This window comes from Aphis gossypii, chromosome 2 (assembly GCF_020184175.1).
Source record: "Aphis gossypii isolate Hap1 chromosome 2, ASM2018417v2, whole genome shotgun sequence".
In the NCBI taxonomy this organism is placed as follows: domain Eukaryota; kingdom Metazoa; phylum Arthropoda; class Insecta; order Hemiptera; family Aphididae; genus Aphis; species Aphis gossypii.
The window spans coordinates 40,453,650-40,476,077 of NC_065531.1; the positions used below are offsets into that span (position 1 = coordinate 40,453,650).

A 22,428-nucleotide genomic window follows, 5' to 3' on the forward strand; every position below is an offset into this window, starting at 1 on the left:
AGCCGAACTGCAACGGCGGCAAGAAGAACGACGGCGGTAGCGACGAGAGTTCCGGCGCCACGTCCGAGAACAGTCTGCCCCGCATTATAAAGCCCCGGAAACGCAGGAAGAAAGAACGGAAGCCCGTGCCCGCCGTCGCCGTTCAGCCGCTCGCCGTCGCGACCACTGCCGCCTCCGCGGCCCCGGAACGAGCTGCGGCAGAACGTCCGCCGTCGCCTCCGTCGTCGGTGTCGTCGTCGTCCACGTCGTCGTCTCCGCCACCGCCTTCCGTTTCGGAACTCGGCGTGCGGGACGCCGCGCCGTTTGACACGATCCGGCTGTCGGCCGACATCAAAGCCGTGAGCCTGGAGGACGTGTCCACGTGCCAGTGCGCGTGCTGCGACCCCGTGGGTAACGTGTGGGACGTGGGACGCCGGTGTTTCTCGCCGTCGCTCACCCGACCGGAGCCGGCCCGGAGGAGTTGGAGCGGCGAACCGACTTCGCCGCCGTTCCAATCGTCGTCCCAGTACTTCAAGATCGCCGCAGCCGCCGCCGCTGAGTTCGCGAAGACCGAAACAGCCGCCCCCGTCGCCAGGTCTAGAACTCACAGCTTAGAAGTCTCCTCCGAGATCGTCACTTCGCACAACGGTCACCGGGACATCGAAATCAAGTTTTTCACCATGCCCATCGGACACCACCGCTGACTACGCGATGCTCCCTTTCGTTCACTCCGAAGTTGTTTTTCTTTTACGACTTAGCGCCGTGACGTTGTCGTGTTAAGCTCCTCCGCTAAACTCGCTTTTATTTTTTTTGGAAATCCATTAGCGTTTTCCCCCTTGTTCGATTGTCTGTATGTGGATATAATATGTATAATAATTATGATATTGTACTATTTTTTTTCTTTTCGTAATTTTTATCTGTGCTCTTTCATGCGATTTAATTTTCTAATATTTTTAGGTCGACGGTCGTTTTTACTTTGTTTTGCTTTTTTATTTATTTATTTATTATTATTATTATAATTTTTTTTTTCATCGTGCGAAAGCGCGTAGCGCTTTCGTACGTTTTAGTGGTCTCAAAATTATAATAATTAATATATTATTACGATGACAAGATAGTAATGATTATTATCGTAGGCTTTTTATTTATTCAATTTAGTGTTAACGTTATGATTTCCCGCCGTCAAATCGTTCCTAGGTTATGGTTCGATTTATTTGAAATGTAACTTTATTTATTGTTTTAGTGTTTTAATGGCAATTTTAAATATTTCTACGGGTAATATTGACCTGTACACAAATCGGATGTATATATTATAATATAAGTTATTAATTATGTGTATGAAACACATTGTATATTCCGATAATATTATATGACTTTATGGTAAAATTAATATTTATAGTGTTACATTCATGTATGTCGGTAACACTTTATAAGCGCATTTCAAAGTGTTGAAACTCTGAAAATTTGACCTAACTCATAATTTAGTTGTATTATCAATACAGTTTATGTTTTACGTCTTCTTTGATGTTATATTTTTGAAGATTGTAGATAAGTAAACCACACACGTCATACCTAATCATTTATTTATATTATGTATTATGTGTATAAATTATTAATTTTTGAACGTATAACAAGGTTATTGAATAACATATTAAATAAAAGAACACTTATTCAATTACTGAATAGATGTTTTCTGTGTTAACCTGGTCTTATTTTCACGGTCTCATATGTGCGTTTGATATGTTATATTTACCATGGCGTCATATATGGCTGTCGGCTTGTTAACACGAGTCTGATATTTTTTCTTTTATTTATACCTATAAATGGTAAGTTATTCATTTGAAATGAATTCGTGCTTAATATTTTTCGATGTAAATTTTCACTTTGGGTTTTATTATAGTTTAATTGCTTTGTGTCTTATCCGGCGGGTTTAAGGTGTATAATTATCTTATTTTAACCAATTATATATAAATATTTTTTTTTAATTTAAGCTACAATCGAGTACCTATATTCATTTACTTATTTCATTTTTGCAAAAGATTTTAACTGTTGTTATTATTATTATTATTATTATTATTTTTTATAAGTTTTAGTCCTGATTATTAATTTATATATTTGAATTGTAATATTGATTATTGCTGCATAATATTATCATACCTATTTGATATATTGTCATCATTTATATTGAAATCTATAGTTGTTTACCATATTATAAAATGATGAAAATATTAAAAATCGAATATGTTTAAAAAAAATTGGATTTTAAATTATTTTATTTTTAAGATATCCTTATAAATATTTCTTGTTGACTGTAAAAACTTAAAAAAATTATAAACATTAAATTGTAATGAGTAACACTTAGTATACTTAATGGTAACACATGTAATCGATTGACCTGTACATGTCATGTATGCTCGAGTTGATTATGGAAATATAAAAAATAATTAATTTTTTTGTTAAACTAGAACTATGTAGGTTATAGTATATAGATGTTATTCTTGATTTTATTTTTACTAAATAAGTGTTAGCTTCCAATCATTTTTTTTCCATTGCAACTTAAGCCCTTGATTTCCTACTACTTTGAACATAAGTCATATTGATTTCGAATTCGTTTAAAACTAAAGTAATCATCGAGAATGTATATTTATTATAATCAATATAAAGACGAATGTAGAATAGTAGAAAAATGAGATTTATTTAAATTTTAAAATCAAGAGATAACAGAAATTTGTTAAAAGTAGAACGAAAGAAAAATATTCGATTTTTATTTTTAAATGTTGAATAATTATCCGATAATTTTCTTAAAAACGGTGTACAACTCTGGCTATGTATAATGTACATATATATGAAGTATACTTGGCTTTAATGCATTTGTTTATCATTGACTAATGTTATTATTCTAATCAGTAGTAAACAGTATAAGCGCAATTATGCATTTAAGCGTTTAAACGCGTGGTTAAGAAATGCGACGTAAATATAATGTATTTACTACTGATAATAATTGATTGATGTTGTTGAGTAGGTACCTACTAGGTACAGTCATGCGTGGGTGTACCGTTAAGTAATTGAATCGCATTGACGAATTGATTTTTATGAAAATGTTTTGCGAGGAACTCATGTTGTTGTACATGAGGGACAGAACGAATGTATCGGTTTTTACGCCAATACAATTTGTAGGGGATGGTGGGGCTAGTTTTTACAGAATGTAAACAATTATTATATAATTATAGTTTTTACAAAATGTTAACAATTATTTATAACTCGTTTATTTTTTACTAAATGATTATTAAAATTTAATGACATAAATAATATAACAATTGATATTTTTATGAACAACTTAATTATTAAAAACAAATAGTTTTGCTAAAAATGTGAGTTTAACTTAATAACTAATTTTGTAACAAACTACACCCAAGAGGGATAAGATGATACAAATGAAGGGTAATTTGTTACAGTATTTAAAAATTGTAAAATTGAATTTTATAACAATAATCGCTATAAGTAATATGTAGGTACAACAAAATATTATTATCATAATGGTTAATATAAACGCACATCATTCTCTAATTCTAATTCTAAATATTTATTTAATAATCATACTATAATATTAACAATCCCCCACCACTGAGTATTTTATTTGAATTCAAAAGGCATAGAATTGGAGAAGGTTGGTTGTAAATAATCCATAAAAGATTTATTGGTATATTTAGCCGTCAAATTATACTTTCTCAGTTCTCTTTTGTTACTCAATTTTTTATGATAATCATCTAATTTAAATTTTTTAACTAAATACATAATAATAATTTTTTTATATAGGTAAATACCTTATTGTCAATCGTATAATGTAATATATTTATAATACATATATATACACTACTATACTAGATTATATCTGTTCGCCTTCTCACTGTTTTGGCTACTGTTCCTTGCGTAGTTCACCCGTCACCTAATAGTTTGCACGTTGGATAATCAATATGTATATCGTAGGTACTTGCCATCCATATATATGATATACATACATAAACATGATTTGCATTGCCGTCGCCATTATATATATCGTGGGCTATTCGTCGTTACGGTATATGCCAGACCGTTGGCGCGCGCGTGTGTGTATATTGTGTGTGATTGTGGTGCTTTCACCCACACGTCGTCATTTTTAAATCGTTAAAACTACTACTAACAATGTGACAGCTGATAAACTGCATTTAAATTTTAAATTTAATCATCGTATCGCATTGGTATGGCTTATGTAAATATATCAATATGTTGATATTATCTGTGTGCTTTTTGTTCGGTTATAATATAATGTACACGCAAGTAGAATTATTATAGACTATATTACTATAATATTATAATATTTCTTTACTATGAGGCAATATTAATTAACAATTAGTACGGCTGTGTGACGTATGTACACTGTATATTATTATTATTCAAAAAATGCCCGGTAAACGATTCTCGTTAATTGCAATATAATTTTATTCGATGTACATTAAAGTTAAGTATATTAATAATAGTAATAATAATAATAAGTTATAACTATAGGAGAGAGGGCGAATGATGGTTATGTTGATAACGATGACGATGGCCAGACAACAGGTGGTCTACCGGAATATGGTTTTTTTGTTCTAAAAAAAAAATATACACCTGTAAACCTACTTTCGGGAGACGCGGAAAAGTGTTGTACGAGACAAAAGGTGTTCCCAGTCGATCTAACGTCTGGCGCTTTTGTTACCGAGGGGGTTCGTGTGTAACAAATATTCGGGGTAGAAACCGGTTTACTTTCCGGTACATTAAACGTATGCGTAGGGCTATAGTTCCAGTGGGGTTGATAATTTGATATTATTATACATTCCGGTTGAATTAATTATAATAACAATATATTAAACGTACATTGGTACTGCTGTGTGGGTTACGTGCACATTTCACATTTACACGCACCCTCAATGCCATAGCACACCCCGATGTATGTAAAATACGTATATGGATGAAATATTTTGCTTCTAAGGTGGTTTTCCTTTATGAGATGTGAATTCATTTGGTGTTCACAATTAAATGTACTAAGTTATGTAACAGTACACGCATTCGGTACTTGTATAGACTCTTGAATATAATATATTATGTGTATTGTATTTGTTATTTTTGTTATAATATCGTCACATGTTAAAACGGCATATAAAATGTATCTACGTTGCTAGGTTATAATTTTTTTTCATTCAAAATTTTCTAAAGAAATCTGATATGGTTTCATCGAAGGTTTTCGGTGATAATATACACGGTGTATAACGTAAGCAGCCGCATGGTTAAAATTCTATTGAAAAACATACATCCGTACGTTTTATCTGTATTGTATCAGTATGTATAGGTTATAGTTCAAATAATAAACACTCGTGTTTTCTAAGCAATTTTGTATAATATTTACTATTTATTTTTTCTGGTCGCGCACGCTATACTTCCTAAATTTTATAAAAACCCATATTGATTATTTAACCTTTCTTATCAGGGTCTATCATAATATATATATATATACATATTATATATCTCAAGTTAGTGTCTTAGTGATAACATCGCGTATTACTATATTGACTTGAATTATAAACTTGACATAATATTATATTGTACCTATATGTATATTGTATTTTGAGGTAAAAAACCTTGAAAACAATACGAGGCTCGCAGTCGAGTATATTTTAACTTTTTATTTATTTGTTTTTTTTTGTCATAGTCATCATTTGCCAAATGTGTAGTGAAGTTGCGTGCACGCGGCTCGTGTAGAAAAATAATATTACAACAAAACGAGTGTAAAAAAAAATTAAAATTAAAAACGAAATTGGCATGAAGGTCGATCACGTATATATTGCCGGCGGCCGGCTGTGTCAAACAAACAAAAGCTCTTTTTTTCGGCCGTTGTCCTCTCCTCCCGCATGGTCTGTGCTGCAAATCCGTGATATATACCACCGCCGCCATCTCACATGTGGCGAGTCTATATGTGATTTTTCGTTATATTATTTTCATATTTTTTTTTTTTACTACGACGTCAACCAGATTTGTCTTTAATCCAACCTCTGGTCGTTCAAGGACAGCGCAGCCAGCGGTACTACACCTATTGTTTAAATCGGAGCTGCTCCGCTCCACGTATACCTTTATGTATACATGTATAATAATATTATAAATTATAATACTGCACGAGGCGGCTGCAGAGCATGCGCGCGCATGTAAATTATTTATGCGTATGGTGTTTTTATTATAAAACTATTATTTTTTTATTCGTAATGACACATATATTATGCGTACATGTTTATGAGATTAGTGATAACAATACGTCATATTATGTTCGTATACAGTAGGTATACGCTGCTGATATACTCTGCGTGACGTGAACTGTTGTCCTGGAAATAGTACGCTACGTAAATACTCGTATTATATAAATATACAATTATTTTTTGTGAAATGAGTTTTATTACTACATCTAATTTCAGAAACTTCTGGGTCGATTACAATTTATTAAAGTTATATCCATAGATTCTTTGAAAATCTGAGTGTGTCTTTTGCTTCTTTTTTCAACCATTATAGTTAGCTACAGAGTGTTCTCACTGTTCACATGGGTTTCTTTTGGCTCATGCACAAAGTCGAATGTTTTGTTTAAATATTATATAAGGTGTTCAATGTTGCCATAGGTTACAGAAATTCGGTTAAAAACAAGAAAACACAAAATTGCTGACTCGCCATGTGTTATTGTGGGTTCTTTTTAAGGAAAGAAAAAAATATGTAATTTATTATTTATATTAAAATTTACGATAAAAAGTAATGTTCTTATATTTATAGCTTATGAACTTAAAAAATATTCAATTGATTTTTACTGAAGTTTTAGAGATGTTCTTAGAGATTTTAGGAAAGTTTTAAACAGTAGTTTGAATCACGTGTCCACGTTAGGAAATATATCAAGTCTAAATCCAATCCGTCACAGATAATTTGAACTTTAAACCACTTTCGATTGGTGACTCTGATCAAAATTTGAAAAAATAATAAATATTTTTGTTCATTACTTTTTATAATTAAGCTATACTACTTATTAGTTATTACTATATTGTGCCGTATTTTAAAATTGTTCATTATCCTATACAGAATAGTCCCATTATTACATATTAGTTTATGAAGTTATTAAATTTAAGCTGGTAAATTCACTGAGTGTTGTCTCTCCAATTCACCAAAGTCGGATTGCCTATTATCTCGGATAGATGCGAGGTGACACACTGACACCACCCACTTGTCCGTGAACTGTAGAGGTATTCTATAACCATAATACACCCAAATATATACGTATTTTATAATCATTGTTGTTAATTTTTCCCGGATGAAGTCGGTCAATACAGCTATATAATATAATAATAATATCATCAACGGAGGATAATATGGCTGTGGCTTGTGTTTGAAAACGACAATAACAATAAAAATATTGTTATAATATTATTATATAGTGCCGATGATATTGTGAAATTTCATTTCAACATCCGTTAATTCGCGTCTGCGGCCGGTGTATACTATAAGTTTTTTCGTCGGATTACGTCGAAAATGTATAATATGCAAACCGTATTTCCTATGTTTGGCATTGTACACAATAATCGAGCCCTTGTACCGGTATTGCATTAAATATAACATAATATATTTTATGTATAGATAGTAAATTAATATAATAATAATAATATATATTTCGCATAAAGCATATAATATCAAAGCGGGCGTCGTGTTTTACACGCTCGTCGCGCAGTGTCGGTACGCTGTTTTGTCGAACGACCGAATAATAATAATAATAATAATAATAATAGTTGTTGTTCTATAGTAATAGTAATAATAATAATTATAATTATCGTGCCCCGGATACACCTAAACTACCGCTCGGCGCGGCTATACATAATCCGGCGGCGGTGGCCGTGTGATCCCAATGTCACCGCATGACGACCGACTGTTGTTCGCCGCCGCCGCCGCCGCCGCCGCCGCCGCTCGGTGATGAAACCGCCGGACCGTTGCGCGGTGTCGCGCGCTGTAATGATCTGATGCCGACCGCGTGTGTCTCAACGTCGTCTGCAATATAATAAATAATAATACCTATCGCGTATATACGGTTTTTGGTTTTGTTTTTTTTTCGGTTTTCGGGTTTGCCGGCTTTTCCACCATCCGCTCCTATTCTTTTATCTGGTATAGAAATATTCGGCATTGATTTTATGTGGGGCTATAAATATTATTTGCAATCAAAATAATGAAGTTTTATGTGTATTATTCATTCTTTTACGTGTTGCACATTTTTATTGAACGCTTTTTCGTTTTTACAAAAAATTACGTATGCGGAATAAATCGAAAAGTTCATTGGAATTGCATTAGTATGGATAGCAGTGTACGAGTGTTACACAGATCTGAATGGTTTGGTTGGCCCAGGTCTGAGTGTTCAAATTATATTATTATTATACTCGTTTCTGCAGGTCTCAGTCGGATACTAAAAAAAAAAAAACAGTGAATATAGTATAATATTATAAATAATTATATAAGTCTGTATAGCTTTATATTATAAGTGCAACACTATATATATATATATATTATATGTAAGAAAATTACATTCAGCCTTAATTCGATTGTTATATCGGGTTCTTCTTTTTAGCAATTTTTCCAATGACATAACTTTGAAACTTAAGTGTTAGAAATTATAAAATTCTTATACACATCTCGCGGGGTCCGCAATCCACCACGTGTGGATTGCCTACATGATAATATACTGCTCTCATAATCATAAGAGAGTCTCACGGCAACGGTAAGCAGAATGACTATAATATTATGACTTGAGTAACTCACTGACTGATAAACGTAGAGCCTGAACAATGATAGATCGATGCTTACAATTTACACGGTACATTCGTAAAATCATATCACAAATTTAGTGTGTAATAAGAAAGCATTTTACAAAATTCGCATATTAAAGTGGTGCTTTCACAAGATTTTTGAGAATCAAAACAGTCAATGAAAATGTCTAAGTTTTGAACACCGTTAAACCGAATAGTAAATAACAAATTAATCAAAATTCGAATCTATATATATAGAATTTGCATTTTTAACGGGCAACGAAGTGCACGGGGTCAGCTAGTATATATATATATTACACTTTGTATAAAATTGTTCGTTTTGATGCATTTAACTTATTACTGAAGAGTTACCTTTTACGAGTGGCTTTATTGATAAATCACAAAATATCACCTGTTTATAATCACAAACTTGGATAAACTGCTACCTTTAGGTATGGATTCTTCACTAAAAGCATTTTTTTGGGTTTAAGAATGTACTTAGAGCCGAGAGATGCCAAATAATAAATTTAAAAAAAATGACTAAGGAATGAGTATAAAATTTATTTTAATTACCATGACCTTTTTTCAATTATTTATAATTTTAATATTACCAATATGTTTATAAAAAAATAATGTAAATACAAATTAACTTCATTTCTCTTCCCTATGACATAATCATTTGACCACCACTGACACACACATAAAATGTTATTGCAAAACGCAGACGACGGGGGCATAATAATATATTCCCGTAATAATAATAATAAAAACATAGTAAATCCGTACGTGTTTGCGGTTTTGTGGTCGAATGTAGTCCGGCAGTGATCAGAGCGCCGCCGTTGCCGGTCTCCTCTTGTAACATGATTTTTTTTAGTTCTATATAGTGGTGCCTCAACATTAATGGTATTGTTGGCGGCAGCTCGCGGTACTGCCGCGATAATAACGCTAATTATATAAAGGAAAACGCGGTCACTGGAGGTATATGGTTTCTATAACTGCCGATAGTGCTGTGCAATATTTTCCTTCGGTTTTGTCCGAAAACGTGTCTTCAATGTTTATCGCAGCTATAAAGTATTTTAACTTTTTTATCTATCACGATTTTGCACTCAGACCATATTACAGTTCCTGTTGCAGTTGATTTGCACATTTATTTTTTTAGAAAACCTAATATTTACTTTTTCTCTATACACCCACTACAAAAAACTTGTTTTTTTTCATCATATCTATCTTCTTCGTTTGAAGCTGAAATCAAACCAGGATGTCCTGAGTTTCTTCGCTGTGAACATATTATTATTATTTTTTAGTGTTATGCGATTGTATATATAATGACGAATAGAGAAATAATAAATTCACTATTTTTTCTTTCCCGATAAGTAGGTCTCATGATGATTTTCACTATTTGTATTCGATTCTATTGATGATATTCAATATACGGTCATTTCGACATTTTAATATTATTATTCTTCTTATATTCGTATGCGCATTGTATGTATGCTCGCACAGTCGCACACACGTGTTTCATTGTAATAATTTTTGATTCATCTCAAATTTTTAAATTCGTTCGAATTTATTATCAGAGTATTCATATGAAATTTAAATTTATAGTGGTCTAACAATCGCCTATGTAGTCTAACTACAAAATCGCTATCGGATCATTTGTTTCCCATTCGTAAATTTTATATTAAATTATTTATTATTATTGGTTCATATTTGTGTACCAATTCAAACTCAATAGGATTTCGTATTTAGGTAAATTTAAAAACATCCCAAAAAAGTTCAATCACTACCTATTCAGACTTTGCAAAAGAGAATCTATACTTTTTATTTTTATAAAGTAGGTGTATTCTATTTGTTTGATCATTTTAAAAATGTATTGTAAGTTGAAATGCAAATATTATTTGCAGTATCACGACTTACGAGTATGTATTGTTGTGCCAAGTCCCAGTACTACATTTTATTTATCTTATTAAGCTTTTGATCTTGGCAAACATTTTCCACTGCAGTAAGCTTATAATAATGTTCAACATAGCTATATATACGTATTGTATATTCAACCATAATATTAATCGTGATATTTACTTTATACAATATATATGAATGTATAATAAAACTAATAAAAGTAAAATAGCTTAATAATTTTTATGAATAAATCTACTGATTTGGTATGGTTTTGCAAGTCTTCATCTTACGTACCTGACTTTCGGCTGTATAATATTATAATGTTGGTGTGTATGTGTGTGTGCAAAAATCTAAAATTTCGATTTTACTATGATACTATCTTGCAGTCCTTTATAACATGTGTCTATTGTTCTCTGCAGTTTAATATTACGGATTTTAATTTGTGTATACTATATTTATAGTTGAATTAACCACAAGTAATTATCACGGATTACATATACACTTGTATTATATGTATGACGTATGTATATAATTCAACATATGTACACGGTGTGGACTTAGTGTCTTAGTCGTGATGTCTTGTCGTGTTATTTCATCACCGACCACATTTAATAATCGATTGCCAGGGTTTACGCTGTACTATTCTTATGACATCCGATTAGTTTCAATCAAGTGTGCAACGTGTGATTCTACATAATGCACGGAAAATATCTATGATGGCGGTATAAGATATAATACGTATATATTTGAGATAACCATCATAGTATCCTATTTAGTATATTTACGTGACAACACGTTGTGCCACCTCCGACAATGACATCGTCTCCAATCAGCAAAAAATCGTCCGTGAACAAAAATAAATAAATATATATATATATTATATGTACATTGTACTCGTACATACATATAATATATGTCATAGACACAGATATTCAGAATTGAGAGATTGAGAGAGAAAAAAAAAACGAAAATTCGTCGGTGTCACGGCCAATTCGGGATGTAACAAGACAAACCAGAAAACCTCCGGAGTCAAAACGTGTATTGTTCATCGCTGCCGGTATTGTACGACCAGATGAACTGGGCCAAGTAGACTGTGCGCCCCAATTCGCCGCCGGACCGTGGAAACCAACGCTGTAACAGCCTCTCTCGTTCGATCTTTTCGATGATGGTTTCATTATTATGTATATATAATATATATATATATTATTATCGAGTCGGCCGCTGTGTCCGTTACATATTAAACCTAACCTATAGATCAGTAATGTGTTTGGTACTATAAAGGTTTCCTTTTTTCATATTTTATAGTATTATTGATTTTATTATCATCGTTGTTTCCGTTTGTTTACGATTTAGTTATATATTATATAGCACGTACAATGTTTTTATGCGTTAACGTTTCGTTTTTGAAAATAATTATAAGTGAGAAAAACCTCGGAGACCTAACCTAATTCATCGGGGTTATATGGCGGACATTGTGCACAAGAACGACCTGTCGTCGTAACGCGGCCGGTAATTGATTTGATCGTTAATCGCACGAGAACTCCGCACCACCGGACTTGGCCGGAGAAAGAACGCTAATGTGTATAATACTTAATCTCTCTATTTCTAGTTTCTATTATATATATATGTAAATTTTAATATTGAAAAAAGTATTTGCCACGACTTGGCTCTGAACCGACTGACGGGATTTGTATTCTTTACATGTAAATAATATAGGTCTTGATAGCTTTTTCTCGGAGAAATGGTTTTGGTGTACGTAAATAACGTTCAAAATAATTGTAATTTATTAAAATATATCATGATTTTTTTGTACGACACATGAACATGTATGTATGTAAATTTGAACTTTGTTACAACATTCCAACCCTAAAGTCCCCCCGTCCGGGTAAATCGCCACTATTAAAATACATTACTATGTAGACAATAGCAGGCGAAGTGGTTTGGAGTGAATAAAATATGTGTTTTAGCACGGTCGGCGTTTATGGAGAAGACGGCGACGATCTACCGTTTATACATAATAGTAATAGGTAATAACTAACAATATATATAATGTTATTCTCTCATCGATTGCCGTCCGTACGTTGAGTGTGCGCTACGTGTATAATATTATACTATATATCTATATTTTATTCGTGTGGGATGACGAGACGGTTGATGGCTGGTTTTCTTTGTGTGCGTTTCGTCGTAGTCGTCGTCGTTTAAAAAGATGATCCGTACTCGTGTGCGCCGCTGTTACGATTTAGAAAGTAGACGGCTTTCACATCCGTGTGTGTGTGTGTGTGTGTGTACCCCCGCAACACGCGCCGAGTTATTGCTATAAGAAAAGAAAAATAACCATTCACATATAATTTTGTTTAAATGTATACCTTTATATATATATAATATATTAGTAATAAATATTATAGTATAACGTACGTACAATGTACTGCACCATTTAAAAGTATATTCGAGGCACATTTATGCCTTTCTCGTCTTCGTTGGTCGTAAATTATTGTTTTTGGGGTTTTAAAATTATTAAATTCTCTTTAAATTTTCGTTTTAATGACATAGCGTTTCGTAGGTTAGGACATTGTAGGTGTTTGTGGCAATTACTGTGTTTATACACGTGCACGTTTGATGCGTGTGGAACACTTTATGGTAGTATAAGCGTACAATATTATAATATGCGTCCTATGTTTCGTTTCTGCCACCGCACTGCAGCAGTTTCGTTTTATCTTTGAACTGTTCCCGAGACAGTAACAACATAATATCATTATGTTCTATCAAGGACGATTTTTTATTTTTACTTTACCGCGACAATGCACTCGTCGCGTGTGTATGTATATGCCCGCGTTTAACCTTCTTTCGATAATAATCGAAGGCTTAACCGAGCTCAGCGGCGTATTTGAATGTGTAAAATGGCTAAAAAAATCCGTACAAGGAACCGAAAACCGCGATAATTTCAGCTATACCGACTATTGAATCGGGTCTAGGTTGTGATTCGCATTTCGCGTTGAAAATCTCGTTTATGATATTGTGTGACGCCAAATAAAAATAATTCAATACATAAATATAAATATTGCTCCACAAGGGGAGGAGAGTCTTCTCCTGTGCGGTAAATTGCTTATCAACATGCTGCAGTTATTGTAGTAAATAGTCTTTATTATTATTATATCAATGTGTACGGCGGTAGTAGTATAGTTGTAGTAGTAGTGAGCGGTTTACGTTTTGTGTGAGTATAGTAAAATACAAGTGGTGCAGTAGTGGAGTAGTGGTAGTAGTATTATAGTAGTCAGTCGTTGTGTATACGTTTCACCAGATCTACAAGACGGCGTTGTCCTACTGACCTTCATACCGGTCGTCTCGCCCCCTCCTTTTGATTAATCGGTCTAAAAATGACCGATTCTAGAAAATAATGATATTAACTGCTGCTGGCTGCTCCTACCATGTCTACCGGTTTGCTTCCTTTCCTTTCTTTCTTTCTTTCTTTGTTTTTTAATTTTAATTTTTTTTTAATTAGACGTTTAAACAAATTTTTGACTAAATTAACGCATTTTTTTTTTCGTTTTGACAATACGAATATCGTGACATTGATTTCTGATGGATATATATTTTTTGTTTACTGTATTAATTCTGAATCTTTTTAAGGTCAGGTTATAAGAACATGGTTCTTCATTCGTTTACTTATTTAAATCGCAGAAAAAAAAAATGAGCTACTATTAATATTTTATTGATGATCGCCATTAATAATAAAATTAATAAATAACCTTAATTTATAGTCGTTTAGGTAGAGTTATATTTATATATAAATCTTTGGTGTTAGATTACTGTTTAAATCGATTTAAATTTAAATAAAACAATTTTCCAAATAAAAGAAGCAAATCATAATAATGGGTACTTATTATGTTAGATTATTACTTATTATAATAATAAATTATTTAGAAAAATATTAATGCAATTTATAATTTGCTTTCTATTTTGAGTATAAATTAATTTCTAAATATTTATGATGATAAAATAAATCATTATAGATACAATAAAATAATTAAATAAATTGAATTTTAATTAATACTCCAAGTATCTTAAATATAGTAAGCTCTTTAATATATTAGCTAAAAATTTAAAATTATATTGTCGATATAGCTCATTATTTTTTAATCTTCCCGTAATATTAAAATATTTTGTTTTAAATATTATTCTAAAGTTTTATTTTACGGAATAATAATGGTCTTGAATAATTGGGTTTTTTAATCTTTATGTTGTAAGTGTATTTGTTTTTAATGTTCAATTAAAATTCATTAAATTATAAACCATATTATTGTATTCATATTATGACTTATATAAGTGTGATATTTTTATATGACAATAATTATATGTTTAATTTAGTTATTTGGACATAAAAATTAATATCCTTAAAATGTTTAGATTAGTATTTGAATTGTTATCATTTTTGTGGTTGGCCAAGAAAGACGACCCTACGATACTTGAATGTTAATTAAACTACTTTTTAAATTTAAATATTATTATTTGTTTTTTTTTTTGCCAAAATTAACCGAATAATCACCATAGATACGTTAATAAAAACACCGAATATGCTAGTGTTTTATAAATTGAATTGTTCCTGAACATTGATATATATATTGTAGATAGTTGTTATTCATAAAATGTAGTCCAACTTATTGTTCTATAATACTAACATTTAATAATATTTTAATTTTGTTGGTTTTATATCTGGTGTTGATACTTAAGATACGCACCAATTCCTTGCCTGGATATAACATTAAGAATGTTAGTACAAATTCGAAAGTAATATACTTCATTAAAGATCTGATGGTTCTGTTTAAAATTAATTTGTACTTTCAAGTGGACAAGTAAAAAATTATATTTTTTATCAACGTTAAATCAATTAATCAATGATATGATTTCAACAAGTTATTCATTATTGTGCATGTCATTAAACACATAAATTATAAATAGGTGCTATACTGAAATTTCATAAACATTTATGTCCTAATTTTTATTATTAATTAAGAGCAGTTTGAGTCAAAAATTTCAATATTTTCGTATTCTTATTTTTAGGATGTACATTGTACAATAATTTAACTAGCTTGCCTTACACGTTTTGCCGGATCACGATAGGTATCTTAATTGTGAAGTTTCGAAAATGTTCAATCCAACTTCTTTGTACTTGTTGCAATCATAAACAAGTTTTAACTCGTTTGACAAGTTGCTTACTAAGAAATTAGCTATAGCTGATAGTTAGATCACGATAAAATGAATGTCTTCCAGCGTGTGCCTATATTCCTAGAAAATACACGACAATACGCGTTATTAGTCGTTAATCGTTAATCAGTTTTATAACTGTTACTATGGACTATGGTATTTAATAACAATATTATCAAGCACCTCTCATTCGTCATTTGTTATCGCATCGAAACAATGGCATCAGACTTGTGGCGTTATCGATCAGAAATTTTTCATTAATCATTTTTAGTAGTTCTCGTGAATCAAATGTCGTAAAAGTTCAAGTCAGTACTATAAATTGTAGATTGTAGTAGATTTTGCTTGGGCGTATTATTTTTATAGATTATTATGTTTTAGTTAAGTTTTTAAAAACCGTCAAAACACAAAATAATGATGTACCTATTTTAAGTATTGGATTAAAAAACCAAGGTTTTACGATACACTCACTCACGTATCTAGAAATAGTAAGAAAAAATTACATTTATCGGTTTCCTATCAATTAAAATATGAACTGTTATTTTAATTAAATCCATTATAGAAATAAATATGTGTTGGCACGTTGTACTATTATTTTGATTTACAGTTTTATAATAGTTGATTAACCTTTTTATACACAAGTTAATATTTTCATGCAATTGTATGAAAATAAATAACATACATTATGCATACGTTTTAACTGGCCACAGCAGATCAGTATCAATAATAAAAAATTAAAAGGTATGTTTTATTGAAAATTATTTTCATAATTTGTCCGTATACGTCGTGTTGTTTAAAGTTTAAACACATGTGTACTAATTAATAATATCGCGCAATTAAATGTTGTATGTCATCGGTTTTTTTTTAGTTTTTTAATTTAATACTCTGTAAAAAAGCAGTGTATGCATTAGTAATAAAATAATGCCTAATATTTTTCATTTGTTCGTCCACTCAGATATTGTTGTTTATATTGAGTAACACGTATTAAAAATAAAAAGTTATGTTCATAAGTTAATATTATCATTTTTAACAGTATCACGTACACGGCATATTATAAATGAGTGCATTCAAATTTAAATGGTAAATACACAACAATACGATAAATATATCATAAAATATAATGTTAATGTTGAAGTTACAAAAACAAACACGATCCTACTTAAAGCTAAGATTAGTCGTATGGTTTCGTTTTATTAACGTAATACGCGTGTATTGTACTATCATAATTCATAACTATCTCATTGTATATTATATTTTCTTTTTGTACATTTACGTAATTTGATCAACATTTTTACTTCACCTTGTATCTACATAAAATGTATATTTGAATTTAATTGTATAGGTATAGTTACGTTTCCATCAAGTGAATATCTGATTAAAACCTTTTTCTACTATCAATGTCTTGTTTTTTTTTTGTGTGCACCAGAGTTAGTTTATTATGATTATTTATTAATTAGGTTAAAATGTCTCTGGACTATTTTATTTTTAGTCGATGGATGATATTATAAGATGAATATAGGATAGATTAGAAATTAAATGGATAGAATTAAAATGTAGTATTCATAATAATCGTTTGTAAAATTTAGATTCTTGATTTTCAGAGATGGTAAATAATACTAAGGTTTTCGTGTGGAGAATTAGATTACAGCTAAAATACCTTAGGGTCTAAGGAATTTGTTATTGTCCCAAGGGATATTTATTGAAATTACTGTATTTTTATGTTTGAAATTTTTTTCCCAAAATAGGCTTCTAGCTAAAGAAGTTATTAACCTATATACCTATTATGTATTATATAAATTATAATGTAATGGTTAAATTTTTTATATTTTTATAGTTATTTTTAATTTGTGTACCGATAAACAGACTGTTATCGGAATGCCAGTGAATTATCTATTATTTTTGTATTAAATAAAACGTAAAATTATTTATTTGTTAAATTTTTTTCTGACTTTCTACAGTTTTAGTAAATGCTTATTAATAATGTATTTGCATGTTCTTACACCTTCATAACTATTTTACAACCGTGTTATACAAGCATGTATTTTTATACTAACCCTTTAATAGTTGTTGCGTGAAAAAAAAATAAATCACCGTATTATGAAATAATGATTGCGGCTAACTCGATCTCTATTTTGGATCATTTTCCGCGTGGTAATTGTCGTGAAGCCAATAAGGAGCTTACGGTATTTATTATTTTTCTCGTTTGTTAAGAGTCGAGTTCCATTTTGTAGTTAAGTACCATTAGTCATTACACCTATGTATGCAATGCTTAATTGGGAACAGTTAAGTGGAGAAGTTCAATAAACGATTTAAAAATTGTGCGTTGTAAGTGTAAGATTATTTAACACGGATTCAATTTAACACCCTTTTCTCCCAACCATCAGTCCTTAAATAACAAATAATAATAAGTTCAACTTCAATATAATATATGCCACACATATTTAGTTTGAAGTTTATATAACAGTTTGAATTCGGAAAACTGCAGCCATTTTTCTCCATCAAATTCTTATATAAAAACATTTATAAACCATTTTATTCTCCTTAAAAGCATTCGCACCTCTTATATATCTACGGGTGTCCTGTGAGGATAAACCCATTTTTAGTGCACTGAAAGCATTTGCGGCCGCACGAATCCGCAGCCTGTGGTCCACATGTTTGATGTCACTTGTACTATGGTATTAAATAATACAATTTTTTTTTAGAAACTAGAAAAAATATTAAAAATCATGAAATTAATGAAAATAAAATGTTGAAACGTCATTATTTGTAGTAAAAAAATTCTACAAAATGGCTATAATTTGAAAATAAATTAAAATATGAATTACATCTAGTCTTTATCCCTGTGAGTCTTATAACTAAAACATAATTATGATATTTCTATTATTTCAGGTGATATCTTAATGGGTAAATCCTCTCGGGATACCTGTATAACTGTCAGTTTTTTAATATGAATATATGTTTATAACTTTATAGCGTACTGGTGCACGAATATGCGTACAGCGAACATCGCATAATTCTTATATTTTTGTTAAAAGCAGTTGGCTCGCAGTCATATTATACTCTATTCACATTTAGAAGCGACCAGTTTTTTAGTCAGTAACACGCAGGTTATACTCATATAACTGTTTCCCCTACTTTATTAACCATCAATAATATAAACACAAAATGATCCACGTCCATGCGCAGAAGTCATCCGTTTGCGGGTCGCTTCTTAACGCGAATAGAGTATATCATCGTTTTATGTATATTATATTAATACATTTTACCTATATTTCCTCCGTTTCTGTGGTTTATCGTATCGTACATATGCGAAGTATTACGTCAATTGATTGTCTATGTATGTATATGATGTTGCGTGTATAATAATATAATAAGTTTGTAGTGTGCGTGTTTGATGTGTACAACATGCATTCGTGTTTGTTTTTCGTTTGTCATTCGTCGATCCCCCATGACGTGATGTAATGTTCTACGGCGCATAATACTGTTAGTTCTTAACGTACACTATAGATACATACTGGTTGACGGCGTATTAACGTATATTATAATATGGTTTATATTGTACAGTAAATATATTTACATAGTATAATAATAGACGCGTTTGCTGTTCAAATTCATTATTATGATATCATAATATACAATATACATAATACATGCTCGTCGTTACGAGATTATAACAAGTCCGGTTATAATATTATGTACTATATTACTATATTATAGTGTAATATATGACATTCCACTACAGGGTGTTTTTTGGTAGATATATGACCAAATTCTAATCATATATTGCTTAAAACGATATTTCAAGATGGGACAACTCCCTTGATTTTTTTTTAATAATGTTAATTATTCTTCCACAAAATAAATAATAATATAACAGTTTTATAGACGTATCGAAAGTAGGTATACCGACAAATCGCGATTATTCTAAATAAAGTTCATATTGACTATTTGTTAAATCAATTTTATAGATCATTCGTAAATCGCATACTTACTTTAGTTGAAGTTTTATCATTGTTATTACTACTGGACAGTGGACACCCTGTATATAGAAGTCGTTATCGTTGTTGGTCGATTTAGCCTTGCAGTTGCAGCCCGTATATAGTAGCAGCTGCGGTATACTATTATTATTTATCATTATAGGCTACAATAGTTTGCCCGAAATTACAAAACGGTCATGTCTCTTACTCTCTTTGTGTACTAATGTACTATTATACTATTTGTGCGTTATAGGCCGGAAGATTTGAATTATTGAGATCGTATCGCAGCTACCGCTGAGGAAGTTAGCAATTTATAAATATTATATTAAATTAGTAAAATAAATCTATAGAGAAAAAATCATTTTAAGTCGCATTTAGTCGACAAACTTCAGATTTAGGCCTATAAAACAATTCGTAAAACTTTAGATGGACTTATTCAAAAGTCAAGATTCCTTTGTACTAATATTTATACAATTGATTGCTGTATATTAATTACGCATTAGGTGTATAAAATTGGAGAAATCTAAACAATTTATATGGTTATTTGCACAATAGTAGTAATGTTTATTTTTTAAAATAAGAAATTAAATTAAAAATAAAATATTTTCCCAAGCTTTGTATTTTTTGTCTAATTTATCATTTACATCTTTTTTTTTGTATAATGTAATTTAATCTTTCCTGGTATATTTTTTTACAGTGTATGATATCAACGTTAAATAAATAATGTTTAAATATTATATTAGTATATAATTATATGGTTTTAAGCTTTGAACAAACTTGGTATACTCGTATTGTGTACTTGAGTATATGGGTTTTAATTATACGTTTAAATTTTGACATTGTTAATAAACGAAGAAGACGATCAGTCAATCTTTGTGTTGATGTAAAATTTTGCACTCGCATGAAAAAATAGGTGCAGTGTACTTTTCTTTATATGGAATTTTCGTTAGGTGTGAATTCTTGTTTTGATTTTTGACTAGAATATTATTGTTTAAAATCTGTACTTTTTATGTTGGCGTTAAAAAATGATTAACTGTAATTGATAAACTGTCTTTAATAATGTAACCATGAACTCGAATATGACGTCTTGACCGTTCATATGTGTAGGTAAATATGATTTTTTAATTGCGTACTTGCGTAAAAAACGATAAAAACGTGTCGAATTTTCAAAATAACCTAAGTTCCGTACGTTTTTGTAATCTGCATTAATTAATTTATGAACCGAGTTGTACATATTATATATCAAGTTATAATATAATAACATAATCGGTGTTTATTTCTTTCAGCTACGCTGTTTGTATTAGATGTTTTAGTGTACCTATGTATGCTGTTAGTAACTCTTAATTTATAACAATATACAGAGGTATACCTTAAATTGGATTCAATTGCAATTTTCAGCCAAATAATATTATAATATACCATATATATTATATAAAAGATATTACAATATATCAATTGAGGTTGCGATCTCGTGACGATCCGGTACAAAATCAATTTTTATTAGAAACAAAGTTATCGATCGTCGTTTACCGTATAGCGTAGTATATATCTATATAATAACAAATAATAATATAATAGTGTATAAAATATAGGTGATTGGTGGGCGTTTGTAGGCGAGAGTTATTGTTCGCGGAAACTCGCAGCGATCTTGGGTTGTGTGTTAACAAGTTTAATAATATTAATAATAATAATAACATAATGGGAGTCGGCGGTAAACGTTGCAGCGCGTGTTGTGTTCGATCAAACGTACTCGTTCTCGTCAAAATGATACAAAAACAAAACAAAACAAAAAAAAAAAAATAGTAGAGAAAAAAAACGAAGTTAATTGAAGAAAATTATAATAATAATGGCACAACAAAACTAGAGATCGTATATTGTGTGGGCGGGCGACCAACTATTAATTCTAATCGACTTCGCACGGACGAAATGTATATATAATTTAGCGTGTAGTAAAAATGTGCCGTCGAGAATTGTATTGTGTGGGGTCCGTGTCCGCAGACACTTTCATTTTTTTTTCACCGCTTTCCACGTCGAACGCCATTTATTTTTTTCTCGTACACGCGTACTGCAGACTGCAGAAAGGAGCCCCATACATTTTCATTACAAATGCTATATAATATTATACCTTTCGTTAAATAATCCGATTTAAGAAATTTCGGGAGAACCATAAGTTCACTGTATTTTATACGAATCTTAGCTTCAAGAAATGTATAGTTATTCTGTCGTTTCCCGTCACGCATTTTACTGTGCACATAAAATATTATAAGGCATGTAACTATGTATAGGGTAGTTGGGAATCACTGAACTGGGTGTGCGAAAATGCCATAAGTCACACTTACTTGATCCCGCATTTTTATTATATAAAACTTAGGTTATAGGTTATATAGTAGGTACCTAACCTAAGCTATATAGCATGATGTCGTTACTCGTTTGCGACTAGACGTTTTTGCGTCACATTATTCGTATATCGTGTGCGATATAATAATATGTGGCGAAAGAACGACGCGATGCGGTCGTCGTCCGATGAGGGACGAAGGTCAATCGTC

General features: G+C 31.1%; 1 protein-coding gene and 1 long non-coding RNA gene across 2 annotated transcripts in view; one reads left to right on the top strand and one right to left on the bottom strand.

Moving 5' to 3' along the window:
- The window catches only part of LOC114124556 (CCR4-NOT transcription complex subunit 6-like), a 56,236-nt gene that overhangs the window by 9,165 nt on the left and 24,643 nt on the right, over positions 1–22,428 (top strand). The window lies entirely within an intron of this gene.
- Positions 8,087–22,428, bottom strand: part of LOC126550162 (uncharacterized) — a 42,611-nt gene continuing 28,269 nt past the window's right edge. The window contains exons 2-3 of the long non-coding RNA XR_007604204.1: positions 8,267–8,467; positions 8,087–8,206 (exon numbers count right to left, since the gene is read on the bottom strand). This is a non-coding gene — a long non-coding RNA (uncharacterized LOC126550162). The remainder of the gene's footprint in view (positions 8,207–8,266; positions 8,468–22,428) is intronic.